Source organism: Chenopodium album, chromosome 11 (genome assembly GCF_948465745.1).
Source record: "Chenopodium album chromosome 11, dcCheAlbu1.1, whole genome shotgun sequence".
NCBI classification, from domain to species: Eukaryota; Viridiplantae; Streptophyta; class Magnoliopsida; order Caryophyllales; family Amaranthaceae; genus Chenopodium; species Chenopodium album.
Window position 1 is genome coordinate 50,421,587 of NC_137844.1, and position 15,025 is coordinate 50,436,611.

Sequence of the window (15,025 nt, forward strand, 5' to 3'; positions counted from 1 at the left end):
TTTAGTCTAATTTTAATCCCAAAATGATCAATTCATTTGCATTAAAATACCCACCAATTTACAATAATATTTGTGCAAAATTAGTTTTTCCATATAAAATTTTGTTTTTTCATGTAATTTTATTACTTTCTTTTTCTATTTTTTTATAAACCCCATGTAAATTTATCTTTCCAATACACTTTTACTTCTTTTTATTTAACTTTCTTAATACCTGCGAAATCAGCCCAAAAAGGTCGTTCTTTCGGGGACGGAGGGAGTACTAGTACTACATTAATGAAGATAATATAATCTTTAACATAGGTTCGTATGCGTTTTAAAATATGTTCAAATGTACGTACTAGGTACTTCGTAGTTCGTATAACATAAGTCTAATAAAGTGTTTGAATAAAAAAGTCTTCATTCCTGCATATTTATTGATCAAATGCATGCACATAGTCTTCTGTGGTCGCTTAACAAATGACGAATTGACGAGTTCAAATGTTCAGAAATTCAGACAGTATTGAAGTATTTAGTACTCCGTATTTTAGAGCCGAGTTAGGGAAAATGAACTATGAGATTCTTTCTATTGTTGAATATTTGTAATAGTTTAAATAGTACACATGCCAAGGTTGGTAACCTATACTCCATATATGTTATTCAATATTACTCCTACTAAGAATTTTTTTAAAAATGTTAAAATATATGTTGTAAGTTGAAACTAATGTACGGATTTAGGTACTCTAAGCGCAATTTTATGAATCATATTTATACGCACCTAAAACAAGATTGCATACATAATCGACAAATTTAATGGCTTGTTTATTATTCATCAATAGGTAGAGTATTTAACAAAATCTAATATCATAAGATATGAAATAACATTGGATCATTTACCAAAATGGCTAATTTAACAAAATTATTTCCCAAAACGGCTAATTATAAATTTTAATTCCAAAACTAGCTAAATTATTTACTTGGTAGGAAATTATCTATTTCTAATTTCCTTTAACTAAAAAGGTTCACTTTTTTGGGGTTTTTTTTTTAATTTTTTTTTATTTTGTCTGTTTTGGGTTAATTTTAAATTTTGCTCTTTTTTAGTTGGAAAATTTAAGGGCCAGTAATTTTGTACGTTACGTAGTATATGGTCTTTAAATTCCGATTTGCCAACATTTCTCGTTTTTTGGATTTAAAAAAATAATAATTATTTTGGTTTTTTTTCGAGAAATTTTAAGCCATAGTTTAAAATATCCATTAATTTGGGAAAGAACATAAACATAATATATTTGCAATAATTTTCAATTTTTTTTATAAAGTTACACAAAATAAAAAAAATGTCTTGAAAAATAAAAAATCACTCGAAAAATTATTCCAAACTTCCAATTAACAAAAATTAGCCAACATAGCAGAGGACGTACAAGCAAACATGAAAAAGATGAACAATAACTTAAAATTTCTTATCGTCATATAAATTTGCGGTTGTATTGATAGAACAATAATATTTTAAAATTCAATTTTTTGTGATATGATCACGTCGATCAAGACAAAAAAATTGGTCTTTTAACTTTACGTATATATGTATTTAGCTTTAAAACTTTCCAACTATATAAACCCAAAAAAAACCACCCCCTCCCCCCCACCCAAAAAAAAAAAAAAAAAGGTGAACCAAACTGGTTCAAAGGAAAATAAGAAATAAATAATTTTCCTCCAAATTAAAATTTTAGCTAGTTTTGGAATTAAAATTTACAATTAGCTGTTTTGTTAAATACTTTTGTAAAATTAGTCACTTTGGTAAAAGATCCAACAACATTCCTAAAAGATAACCTACTTTAACCATATATCCTAGAGATATATTCATTATCAATAAGAAAAATATGTTACACATATATTTTCCAATATGATTCGATCCCATATCTCTAACACCCTCTCGCAATCGACTACTCTGTTTGTCGCCTTCAAATTTATTTATTTTTTTTCACATTGTTGAAGCCGATCGAGATGCACTACTCTGTGTCTCTGTTGATGTGGCCTTCAATTTTTTTAATTTTATTTTTTTGAATGAGGAGAACGTTCATCTTTTCGAACCTGCAAAAAAAACATTACAACGAGAACGTCTCCTTATCTGAAACTCGTCATATTTCATTTGGTTTCTCCCGCGTAAAACCGAGCTCTAAATAAATATTGGTTTTTCATAGCAATCCACACTCAAAACATTTAAAACCCTTCTCTCACGGCACAAGAAAAACTAATATAAACCCTGTCTCACGATACAAGGAGAACCTATGTATCACGATATAAGAGAGCCAAAATTCTTTTTTATTTATTTATTTTATTTTTTTTAAAAAAAAAAAATCAAATCACAGGTCAAAGCTCAGACAGTCAGACCCTTGTTTTCACCTCGTCAACAAACTCACCAAAAACTTCCTCCCATGATTATATTGGAGCAAGCATCACAAACTACAAACAATATCACGCATGCATGATTCTTAAGTACTAAAAAAATCTATTATTTTAGCTAAAGGTTCATCCCACCGGTGAGTTTAATATTCTAACCCACCGGTAGGGGAATTCTTTTCTTGCTAACACTCTCAATATCTAACCCGCTCATGATATACCCTAACAATTTAATGACTTGTTTATTATTCATCAATGGCTTGTTTATTATTCATCAATAGGTAGAGTATTTATACAAAACCTAAGATCATAAGATAAGATACAATATTCCTAAAAGATAAACTAGTATAACCATATATCCTAAAGGTATATTCACTACTAAATATTATTGACTATAAATACTGAAAATATATCACACATATATGATTTGATCTCATATCTCTAACAATAACACATACACAAGAACCACATAATTATATATTTGAAGCGTGATTTCCACATAGCAACTTGATTGGCAATTAGGGAGAAAATAAAGCCTCAAGCGTTGTTCCTCTATCTACTTAGTCCACGGGATTCGAATGAGCCGTCCACCAATACTAGATTGGTCGGATGAAGGAGAAACACCACGATCACCACCTTTGAGGACAATCGACACCACGACGAACCACCACCACCGTACACCACGCAAGGGGAGAGAGAGAGAGTTTGAGGGGGTTGGTCTCGTGTCTGCTAACTCGGGTTTTTTAATTAGCAGTAAAAATTGTCTTATGAAAAACCTAAGCAGTTAAGTTTATAATCATATTATAATTAGACTAGAAGCAAAACCCAAAACCCTCTACACTCCTCCATGTGGCCGGCCACCAAGAGAAATGATGTCCAATATGGTCTCTTCCTCTTATGCTCAATTTAAGCCTTTTGTGTGACCTTATAGGACATAAATTTTTGGATGAGGTCACGCTCAGCTAGCGAATGAACATTTATTTTTGAACATTATATTATATAAAAATGAACATTTATAAAATAATAGTAAAATAAAGAGACTATGAAACTGGAAAAAAATAATAAAAATAAAAAAATTGTACATTTAATATCATATAATTGAACATTTCAGTTGTAAATAAAAATGAACATATGATATTATTTCGTATTCATCAACATTTTTTTTAATCTTCAAGTTAAATACCTTGATTTGTTCAATTCTATATGATTTAATACCAATTAAATAAATCAACAATATGTTTTTTAATAATGAACAAAATGTTAATGTCTAACATTATTAATGCTTGAACATCCTTTATTATAAAAACGAACCTTTATACAACTGAACAAACATAAAAATTTGTATTAATTAAAAAATAAAAATAACATTAATTTCTATAAGAATGAACATTATAGGCATGAAAATGAACATTTATTTTATAGGAATGAACATCATACTGCATGAAAATGAACATTTGATTATTGTGAAATACAAAATTATTGTAAAATATATTCAGTTAGAAAATGTTCATTTTTGTTAGAGTATATGTTCAATTTTGACGATGACCTTTACCAGTGCTGGCTAAGCGCGACCTCAGCCATTAACTACTGCTTATAGGATCTGTTTAGTTGGATTTTGGTCTATTTTACTAGCCTAAAGATCGTTATCTCTAGCTATAAAATAATGTCGAAGAATGTTACCGAATGTACTTGTTGTGGAAATCAATCTAGAGGTAATTACCATGGAGGATTATAATTATAATTTAATTACCTCTAGCTATTAACATCAGTGCATTAATTTCTTGTCTTTATATTTAATGAAAAAGTAGTGTACATATTTTGTTAAAAACCAATAATTGATCCCTACAAAAGACAATTGACACCCTATCATTTCAATTTATTTTTGTTAGCACTTAACAGTTAACAGTTAACAGTTAACAGTATAAGAAAGCCATGAACCACATTGAAATGATAGGGTGCAAATTCTCTTTTGTCCGGATCAATTTTTAATGGTTTCGGCCTCCACCATTGCCGGTTCACTGTGGGATGATGTAATAGGTGCCGCCGTTTAGCATTACTTCACTATCGATCCAACTCATTCACACGCTAGGTATAACATCGTTCTTTTATTTTCTTCCGATTGCTTTTTTCTTTCGAATTTTATATAATTATTGTTTTTACCTTGGCAAGCTCAATAATTTTTTCCAATTTGGTTGTTCTAAATTATGCCACTAATTGTAATTGCCGATTTTTTTTTTTTTATTTATGGTTGAGTGGGGCATTTATTTTGAACAGAATTAGGTTAAGAAATATAGAATTGTGATTTGCTAAAAATTAAATTTTTATTAGGGGAATCAGAAATCTTGAAATTATTTTCGCCATTCAAATGGAATAGGGTGTTCAATTGGTGAATTGTGTAGCCATGAGTCGAGTAACTATAGTCAACTATCAGATATGGGCTCATAGTTGTCCATACCACAATATATATATATTTTCCTTTTCTCTTCATTTTCTTCCTCCCTTAAATCCTTTCCCCACCTCCATGGATAGCTTCCATTGCCGGCCAAACCTCCGCCTACCACATCTCCACCTCCGACAACAAGGAACCCACCCCACCAGTCACCACCTTGGTCGAAACCCAGAAACATGCAACCACCTCCGTTAGAAATCACCAAAAACCACCCAAAAAACATAACCTGAAAAAAAAAAAAAAAAAAGAGTGAGCAATGCTATGGAGTACTTCCGGCTGATTTTTCATGGCCTTCAAACATAAACACGTTCCTTGTCAGAGACACAAACTTATGGCTCTAGCCATTAAAAACGATGAGTCTATGCTGAAATTGACGACATTAATTGTTTGTCGGTGCTCAGTTATTATTGATTTGTATACTGTTATTATTGGTTTGTATACTATTATTCTTGATTTGTATACTGTTATTAAGAGGAGAGAGACTACTTTTTCATAGCATGGCAAGTAATACGCAAAATTACATTTTTTGCCTCTGGTATGGGCCCAACGAGCCCATACCTGATAGTGGTCTATCACTACTCGCCATGAGCCCATGATTACCAAAGTAACCACCTTTTGTGGGGAAATTGAAATCATAAGAGAAATCTTGGGATGCACCAATTTCAATTTCTTATTAATTATTTGTGACTGTTTAACATACACACTTTATTCGGCAATTTGAGTTAATTCTTGGTTTCTAAGTATATTACTTTGTGTTGTAAATTTTTAAGTATGTTTTGGTTGCCTTAGAGATGTGCTAGTTTTGGCACTTATTTTTGTTTATCTGATCCGTCAATAGCCCTTTAACACTTTTCAATAAGAGTTCAATTGAATAATGCAAAAAGTGCAAACAAAGCAAGTAATAAAATAAGGAGGGTATATATGAGTACTATGTATTATGGAACCCAAGCAAAGTAAATTTGGTAAAAACTACTATTTTTTTTTAAAAAAATAATATTATTATTAAACTTAATTCATTTAAATTTTTTCATTTTGTATCGAAAATTCTAGTGTAGTGTATTGGGATAAAAGTTTGTGGCGCGCATCCACTATTATTTAATCTTTATAGATTGGATGTACATCCTTCACTTATCAATATATTACTTAGTTATATTCTTCAAATATTGGATGTACAGGGGGTAGCACGAGCCCCTCGGGTTACAACGTAAGTCGTTTGCCAGTGGTCACCAGATAAGAATGTTAGTTGTTGGCTTGTTGCTAATGCTAGCCAGGGCCAAGTACCAACATGTAAAGTGATGGGATGAAACATAGTTTTCATTGTACTACATTTACAATAACAAAAATGTGAACTACAATTTTGGTAGATATAGAACAATAATTTAATTAGCGTCACTCGTACAAATTAAACTTGATTGATTTTAAAAGTGATAGGATTAAGCGTGACGTGTGAGTCATTTCAAAGGTGAGTTTGTACACTTATGTGAGATTGCATTCTAATTGAAATTTTCTTCCTGCGTGCAGGCGTGCTTGGTGCATATTAGGGTGGTAATTCGGGTCAGGAGGTCGGGTTCGAGTCAGATTTTGGATTGATTTCGGGTTATGATTAGAAACAATAAAAAAAAATAGAGTAAAACTTAATAGTATTACGAAATATGAAATTTGGCGTGACAAAGCTTGGCAAGCTTATAAAAGGAAAGTTTATGAAAGATCAGTTTTAATTTATGAAAAGATTCTTTAAAGATTTTATCTCATAAAATCCGGTTTTAAAAAGATAATATTCTTTTCATAAAATTTATCTTTGATAAGTTTTCTAAAAATATTTTCTTCATAAAAGATTTACATAAAATGATAAAATGTGTTTTGTGAAAATCGGCAGTTTTATAATTTCTATCTTTTAAAAACTCTACTTTACTTACGAGTGCTTCTTGTACATAAAGTAGTAATCACATTTTGCACGGGGTGTGAGTTTATGCATGAAGAATCTGAATAAAACTCAATTGTGTAAGTTTTCCAAGTCTAAGCTTTGTCATATTAGTTTCGGATTCCATGTGTAGCTTTCCTATCACATATTAGAAGTCAAGTGTTTGTATTGTTTTGGTTTGGGTGAGTGAATTGTTTATTGCATATTAATTTGTAGCCTTCTATATTGAAGCTAGTGAGAAAGTATTCAGGGAGTACGGAGAGAACCTAAGTCAGGGACTTAGATTGGGTTGAATAGGGTTCTACTTTGGTTCAAGTTTATTCTGGAACTTGTGAGTTTAGGTCGTCTTATTATAATAGATTGTAACAGGAGAGTTTGCCCTATTATAGTGAAGTTTTTTGGAGTTTGTAATCCCTTAGAGGGTCGAGGTTTTACTTCCAGTTGGGCCTTGGAAGGTTTCCTTGTAAAATACTGTGTGATGTGCAAGTTCCTTTTACATTTGTTTTATATTCCGCAAAAAGTAGTCAATAGAAACTCACCTACAATTCACCCCCCCTCTTGTAGTGTTCGTCTCAAGACTCTCAACTAACAATTACATAGTTTCAAAATCATCCCGTCCCATTTTTGGCCCTTAAGGATGAACTTCCATGTCAAACCCCTTGACCTCGTCAAAACAATTTAGTGTAAATTTTTGCAAACGAAAAGAGAAAAAGGTACCTTTATCAACTTCAACTCTTACGGTTTTTAAAGTCAAAGCTAGTATTTACGGGCTAACAAATACTTAAAATTAGACATGAAGTGAAGTAAGGAGATCCTCATCTCCAAGCACCTTCAATTCAATTCACTTAGTAAAATTCGAACCCTAAACATTTGGTCGATTATAATCTAAGATAAGAGTCTTATCATATGAGTGAACTTTGATTATTGGTTATACACTTATTGTACTAAGAGTCTTATCAAATGAGCAAACTTTAATTTTTGACTATACAATATATTCCTAATTACTAAGATATCTTTTTAAATTGGCCTTTAAAATTTAGTAAGAAGTCATCTCAAAGATCGAATAAATATTATTCAACCTAGGTGACCTCTCAAACTTTGCAAGATGGTTTCAATGTCTCATACGTAACAAAGTTCACTCATTTTAGTCAAGTATTAGTCTTCAACAAAAACATGAGGAGGACTAGAGGAAACTTATAAAACTAAACAAATAGAAACATCCAATATCAATTCTTTGGAAGGATTATTTTAACATGTAATCTGCTTGACAGTAGAGTAACGCCAATAGTTTTAATATCGATCGACAGTGCTAGTTTACACTAGTAAGAACTTGATTAAGAAGAATTCATTTTTGCATTTTAATATTCAGATCTTGACAAAGTAGATTGTTTTTTGTGATTGTGAAGAAACTATTCTTCTGTTGATGACCATTTATTCGTACCTTGTTACAAATGCATTTAGTTACTAAAGAAAATCTATGACTTATGAGTGCACCCTATTTATTGTCAGGTTTGATATATGCTAAATTATTTTTCCCTTCGTTTTCATATAAAAACTTCATGTTAGTGGACCAACTCAACCAAAAGCTTAAGCTTATGGTTGAGGCCCAGGAATATGTTTTATACTCTATCACTCCCCCTCACATGAAAGGCCCTTTGGGCTTGAAATGTGGATGCAACACAGGCCCACCCATACCTGGTGCGAATTAATTCCACTTTGAAGGAGGGGTGGATGAGATTCGAACCCGTGACCTTTGTGTCACGCTGGCTCTTGATACCACGTTAGTGGACCAACTCAACCATAAGCTTAAGCTTATGGTTGAGGCCCAGGAATATGTTTTATACTCTATCACTTCATTTGCGCAATACATACAAGACCTTAAAGACAGTGAATAAACAAACTAGAAATTTAAAACTTAGAGTTTTATTTGAAAAGAATATGGTATTGCAATGAAATAAAACTTTAATCTATTGAGGGAAAAATCATGCAATGCCTTAGCACTTCATCACTTGTTTATACATAGAGTTCTAAATAAATGAATTAAAGTGAGCACTCCCTTTGTCGCTATATAAATTTATGTGTCTATAATTTTTTTGTGAGAAATTCACCGCCCAATCAGAAAGACGTTTTAGAAACGATTATAGTATTTAATCGTAAAGCGCAAGTTATAATACACACATTAATTAATATGATTGCTGAAATGAGCGAATACTTTATTCAACATAAAACAAAGTGACAGTATACAAGCGAACCAAGTGAAGCGAGAGGAAAAAATAACAATTGCAGTTATAGCTAGGGATGGTATTTAGAGAATTAAGCTATTAAAACGTAAAATGATTTTTTATTTAAAAAGTGACGTATTCATATATTCATAAACGGTCAAATAACACAAGTAATGCACTTATTCAAAAATTCCGATGTAATGTCACATAATCATTGCCACCAATTAGGGATACTCTATCAATAATGGGGCCTCGATTTCTCTTCATAGAAAAAGGATTTTAGGGGGGGGGGGGGGGGGGGGAGGAGGTGGAGAAGATTGAGTGCGGATCTTTTAACCATAAAAATTGATAGATCCCAAGCACACAAAATCAACAATATTAAGTTTGGTATTGAATTACTTTCACTTTATACAGATCTAGCCATGATTAAGCAACAAAAAAAATTATAATCCAAGTTTGCTTGAATTTTGGATCATGCTCTGGATACCATCACATTATATAATGTGATGAAAGCTAAAGAATACCACTAAACAATTTAGAGTAGTAGCTTGAATAGCTATACAAAGGGTATAAAAAGGGGTTATTAATTATAAAGTAGGAATGATTAATTACAACTAATCAATACAATTCAATCATGCGTGAATACAACAAGGAAATAATTACTTTTCCTACAAACGTTGTCCAAAAATATAATTGGGATTGTATATGGTGTTTAGATATCATAATGTAGGTGGTTATGCCCTTTGTTTGTCTCAAAGAGTGAGGGCTCTTTGGGAGAGATTTGAATATCATCTCGTGTTATGGTGAATTTCTCATCAGCGTTTTTAGATTTGTCGAATATAATTCCCTTCGTTGCTAAATGTATATACTTACAACACTGGTATATTATTTGTTTGTAGTTTAAGTGTGCACATACGCATTATGTGAAAAATGAGATTTTAATGTACAATAGTACAAGTGGTATTAACAGTTTGTAAATAAAAAAAAATAATAATAAAAGTTTAGTGTAACAGACTAACTGGAGTGAAAGAGAAGAGAACACAATGAAATGATATTAGTCCCATGTGAATTAGTTAGCCCCCTTTGAACGGCTATCAAGGGGTCTCGTAGTCCCGATCAGTGAGTCGGAGTCCAAAGAGCGACACATTATGGTGTGGTCACCAATGGGGTTTTTTTGGAAAGGGGGGGGGGGGGGTGTAATTCCCTTCGGCCTAAAACTTGCGAATTATATTATGTGAGCTATGAATTTTGTTTTGAACATATTTTCGGCTTATTCCATTTTCAGTTATAGGAGTACTATATGAACCCCTTTGGTTTAACCTAGTACCTAGTCACTAGTTGTAATTTGAACTATCCTCAATATCAATAAAATTTGGCTCTCACTTTTCCGTAAAGTAACAACTCCTTAAGTCGTTTGTGAAGTTGTGAACCACGTAAATTTGTGTTATTTTTGTTGATTTCTTTACTTATCAATACATTTATCGTAACAAAACTAATCTTACTTAATTTCAAAGCTAATCTAAGACAAATAGAAATTAATTAAGCAACATCCTTAAATTGAACTCAATATTTCTTATAACGCATATTTTTGTTGATTAAGAGTCAATTTAACACAGTAGTAATTGTACATTAAGAGTCAATTTAACACAGTAGTAATGTACATAACTACATATAATGTGTGAGTGGTTGTTTAGATTAGGTTTGGAAAAATCGTTGCCGAAGAAACTTCATAACATCTGCCACGATAGGCTTTTGTTACCGGCCTAAGTTGAAGCCCAATATCTTACACATACCCAATATGATATTATTGGGCTCAACAAGAAAATGAAAATTTTCAACTATGTCCTTCAACTTTATTGGATTCCTAATTTTTAATCATTCTATCACAATTATAGCAGTACAGCAGCAGTTTACCTGCTTCAAATATCTCAAATGGGTGCTCCCTTCATTTCAAAACATATACATCTCGTCTTGACTTTTATACTACTTACATACACCATTTTAATCAGGGGGGCCAACATGAGCCTAGCCCCTGGTACCAGCCAAATTTTTTTTAGTGCAATAGGATGAGTAAGGCCCAAATTGTGTACTTGCTATTAAATTTTAACCGTATACAATTGTCATATACTATCTTTAAAAAAAATTTCAAGATTGACCACTGCGACTACGTACTGGAAGTCTTGAACATAAAAGAAAGTTAATAAAACTATCTTTAAAATATAATAATTTCACATCACAAATTCTCAATAATTTAAGTTCAAAGTTATAAGTCTTAAAATTCACAATCCCATCAAATTTTAAATAGTTTATTACACAATATCGATTGTTTTAAGATTTTGGTCACTCTTGAGGTTTAATTTTAAAAAAAAAAAAAAATCAAGCTAGATTGGAGTAGATGAAAAACAAATACTTTTTATTGTTCGAGTCCATGGGTCAAATTTGGGTTTGTAATTGTTGTACCTAGGGCTAAACCCAAATCAAGAGCACATGATGATGAACTTCAATCTATTATGCTAAAGTTCTTGGGTCCAAACCCTAAAAATTAAGTTAAATCTAATTAATTTTGTTCGGGTCTTGAACCCATTGTCATCCTCAAGATATCGTCGTTTCACTTATCATTAATTTTGCTTCTCATCACGAGTTTAAGTCATTCTCCAAATACCATGCATGCAAGTGCAACATAAATAATACTCTTTCCTTTTTTTTTAGATGGTTACACTTTGAGATCTTCACAACAACCAAAAAGAAATGGTCGGAAAGTTAGAAAGAAATATCAAAACTTGGAATGTTGTGATAAGTTGAGTAGAGGGATATAAGAAAAGACAAGATTTTTAATAAATTGGCCAAGTAGAATGCATTTTGTAAGGAATAAAAAAAAATTAGGTTAAGTTAACTATTTTAAGTTAAGTGAGAAAAAGTATAGTGAAATGAATCTAATAAGGTGAGTCATATACCCTAAAATGAAATAAATAAAGTGTAACCATTGATTTGTAACACTTGTGTTAGAAATTGTGATTACTATATATTGAAATAGAAGGAATAGTTGAAACTATCTAGTTGTATTGTCTACAATAACAATAGTAGCACTACTCCATTAAGTTAAGTTAATAATTGTGTATTTATAAAAGTCAAGTAATTAAGACAATACTAAGTGCATGTGCAACAATGAGTTAGTTGTTTTTCCCAATTTAATTGATCATCCAAACTATTCGCTCTTGATGGTTGAAAATAATGCGAATAAATGAAAAGACGAGTGATGATTATTAGGCTGGTGATGGATACATAGTTAGCAGATAGAGTCAAGTTGAGCTCCATTCAATACACCCACAATCCATTGCTAGCCCTAATTTTGAGTAGTTCGGCCACACTTGTCACTACAAATCAATTGTCTTGAATGTGTACAAATAACAACTGATCCAACTCGTGACATAATACATCGGACATAAAATATGATTACTCTAACTTCAATGTTTATTTCCCTAGTATAGATCCCCCTATAACTACACACATGTTGATCACAAATACAATAAAACTATTGATGGATTGCATAGATGACTTATTATGAATCAAACATGTGTAAATGTTTTGTTAGATGACTTATAGTCTTTTAGTTCCACGTATCCTATAACTTTGTTTCATTGAATGATATGACCAAATCGATTGAATGATGCCTTTCCTTGTTGTGCGGTGAAATGAGAAAAACATACATAGGTGAATGATCATAAGACTTCACGGCACAAGCCTAGCTGTTTGTACAAAACTATCTATTAACCAAATAAACATTTTTGGTAACCAATTGCCAGCTGCATTGGTACCAATGTCTTGCCAATTTTGGCAGCCAATTGAAGCCACACAACATGTTACATTTGAGTAAGTAACTACTATTTGTATGACTTGGGATTTGCAACCCCTCAAAAGCCTAATTATTCCCAAACCAATGCATAAAATATACTATTAGAGTATTAGCTTATTATCTTATTTCCTTGATATCTTTTTCTAGTATTGGTTAAGTTATTCTATCTTGTATTAGTACTTTGTATGTTTAGTAGTTTTTTTACCCCCCCTGGTTATTATTGTAAATTTGTTCAGTTGATAAAGAATCAAGCGAGATTTCAAAATGTGTCAATATTTCTGATATAGTCATGTGAATTAGAAAGGAAATAAATTTTCATTTGGCTACAAAATATTATTAGATCATCTCTTTAAAAAGGCTATTGTATGTTGGCTTCTAGTAGTATATGAGAGATTTCACACTGTGCTACATCTACTCAACTATTGTAGTTTATATTAAGGATTCCTCCACACTTCATTAAACTTGTCATGTATTTGTTGAATTTGTATTACCAATATACTAGTGTATGTCATATAACGTTGAATGAGTCGTAACTTTATATAAATGGATGGAGAGGGGAAAAAATTTAAGGAGACAATTATTTTAAAATCTTAATTGTTAAACCCCCTAGCGCTCTTGATCTAGGCTTAAGAATTAAATCCTTGTCCATGCAATGGGGAGTTGTGTGGGTGATCTTGGACCTTTAGGTGGCTATTTAGAGAGGACAACCCATCAGCCTTTATTGTAACATAATTTTAGGCAATGCAGTTTACACGTCTTTCTACACTCCCTTGTCAGATAGAAGGGGAAAAATAATTACCCAAAATCGTCATTTGTGTAATTTTAATAAAGTTTGGGTCGAATAATCATGTACTCCGTGATTGTCAATTTATCAAGTACTCATACAATCATAGCGTACCTTTGGTGCTAATCTAAGCTTGGTTGGAAGTTACCAACATGAAAGTAATTTAATGGTTTTTAGTTACACATTTAAATCCGCACTAAGAAGAATAATTGATGGTAATAGTACATTAAATGCTCATGTTCCTTTATTTTACTCGACTCCCATAATTTTCCAACTTAACAATGGAAGGGAAGAGCTTGTCCTAATGGAGTTTCGTTATGCATAGAGAAATGCAGACAATGGGTAAGAGTGTAATTACACGTATATGCATATTCTGAATTAAGAGTAGGACCATTGGGTGATTAATACTACCATTGGATGATCAAATGCTACCATTGAACATTCAATAGTACAATATATGTATGTATTGGTACTATGCATTCAGTGGTACTAACTACGTGTAGGAATAATATCACTAAATAGACAATGGTATTATATAAGCTTTTAGTGGTATACTTAAAAGTAGTCCCACTTACCTATCTCTCTTCTCCTTTCTCTCTCTTTCATGTACTTTTTAATATTTTTATATTTGTTATGCATTTGCAAATGCATAACAAAACTGCATTAGTATTTCCTCGGAAGGGAACAAAGGAGGGGTACTTACACTACCATTGTAAATTCTTCAATTATAGCCTTAGAGCACCAACATCAATGATGAGAGATTAAGGCTTAAGGGTATACTCCTTCATCCTTCTTCTTCTTTCACCTCATTCCACTAATTTGACCTACCCCTTCCTCAAGTCTTCTTTGAATCTTCTATAATCTTGACCCAAAATCACCCCTCTCTATCCCTTTGTTACTATTTGCACACACCTCATATCGAATTCTCTAATCTTTAGAATATAAAAATAAAAATAAAAAAAAAATTAGTGTTATTATTACTTGATACAATCATTGTTGATCAATAAAATAATAAATAGATAATAAATTACACTATATACATTTATTATTACTTAATATGAACGTTCTATTACCATTCACCAAATTATGACCTTAATTCGATTAAGTGTATCAAATAATATTCGAAGTAGTGAAAAATCAATATACTCAGCCTAAATCAAAGATTCTATACATGTTGTGCTTGAGGCTTTCTCATGCATGACACGTCTTTTTGTGCTTGGGTCATGCCATATTAGCCAACGTTAAATCCAATACTCGTACAACCCATATTTTTCTCTTTTCGATAAATCGGCCACGTTTTTCACAAACACAACCACACACTAATATACACCCCATAATCATACGTCTTCTTCATGACAAACTATGCTTCAAGTCAATGTGCTAGTGTCATCTTCATTTTAATGTAGGGAGAGCCACAAAGGGCAAT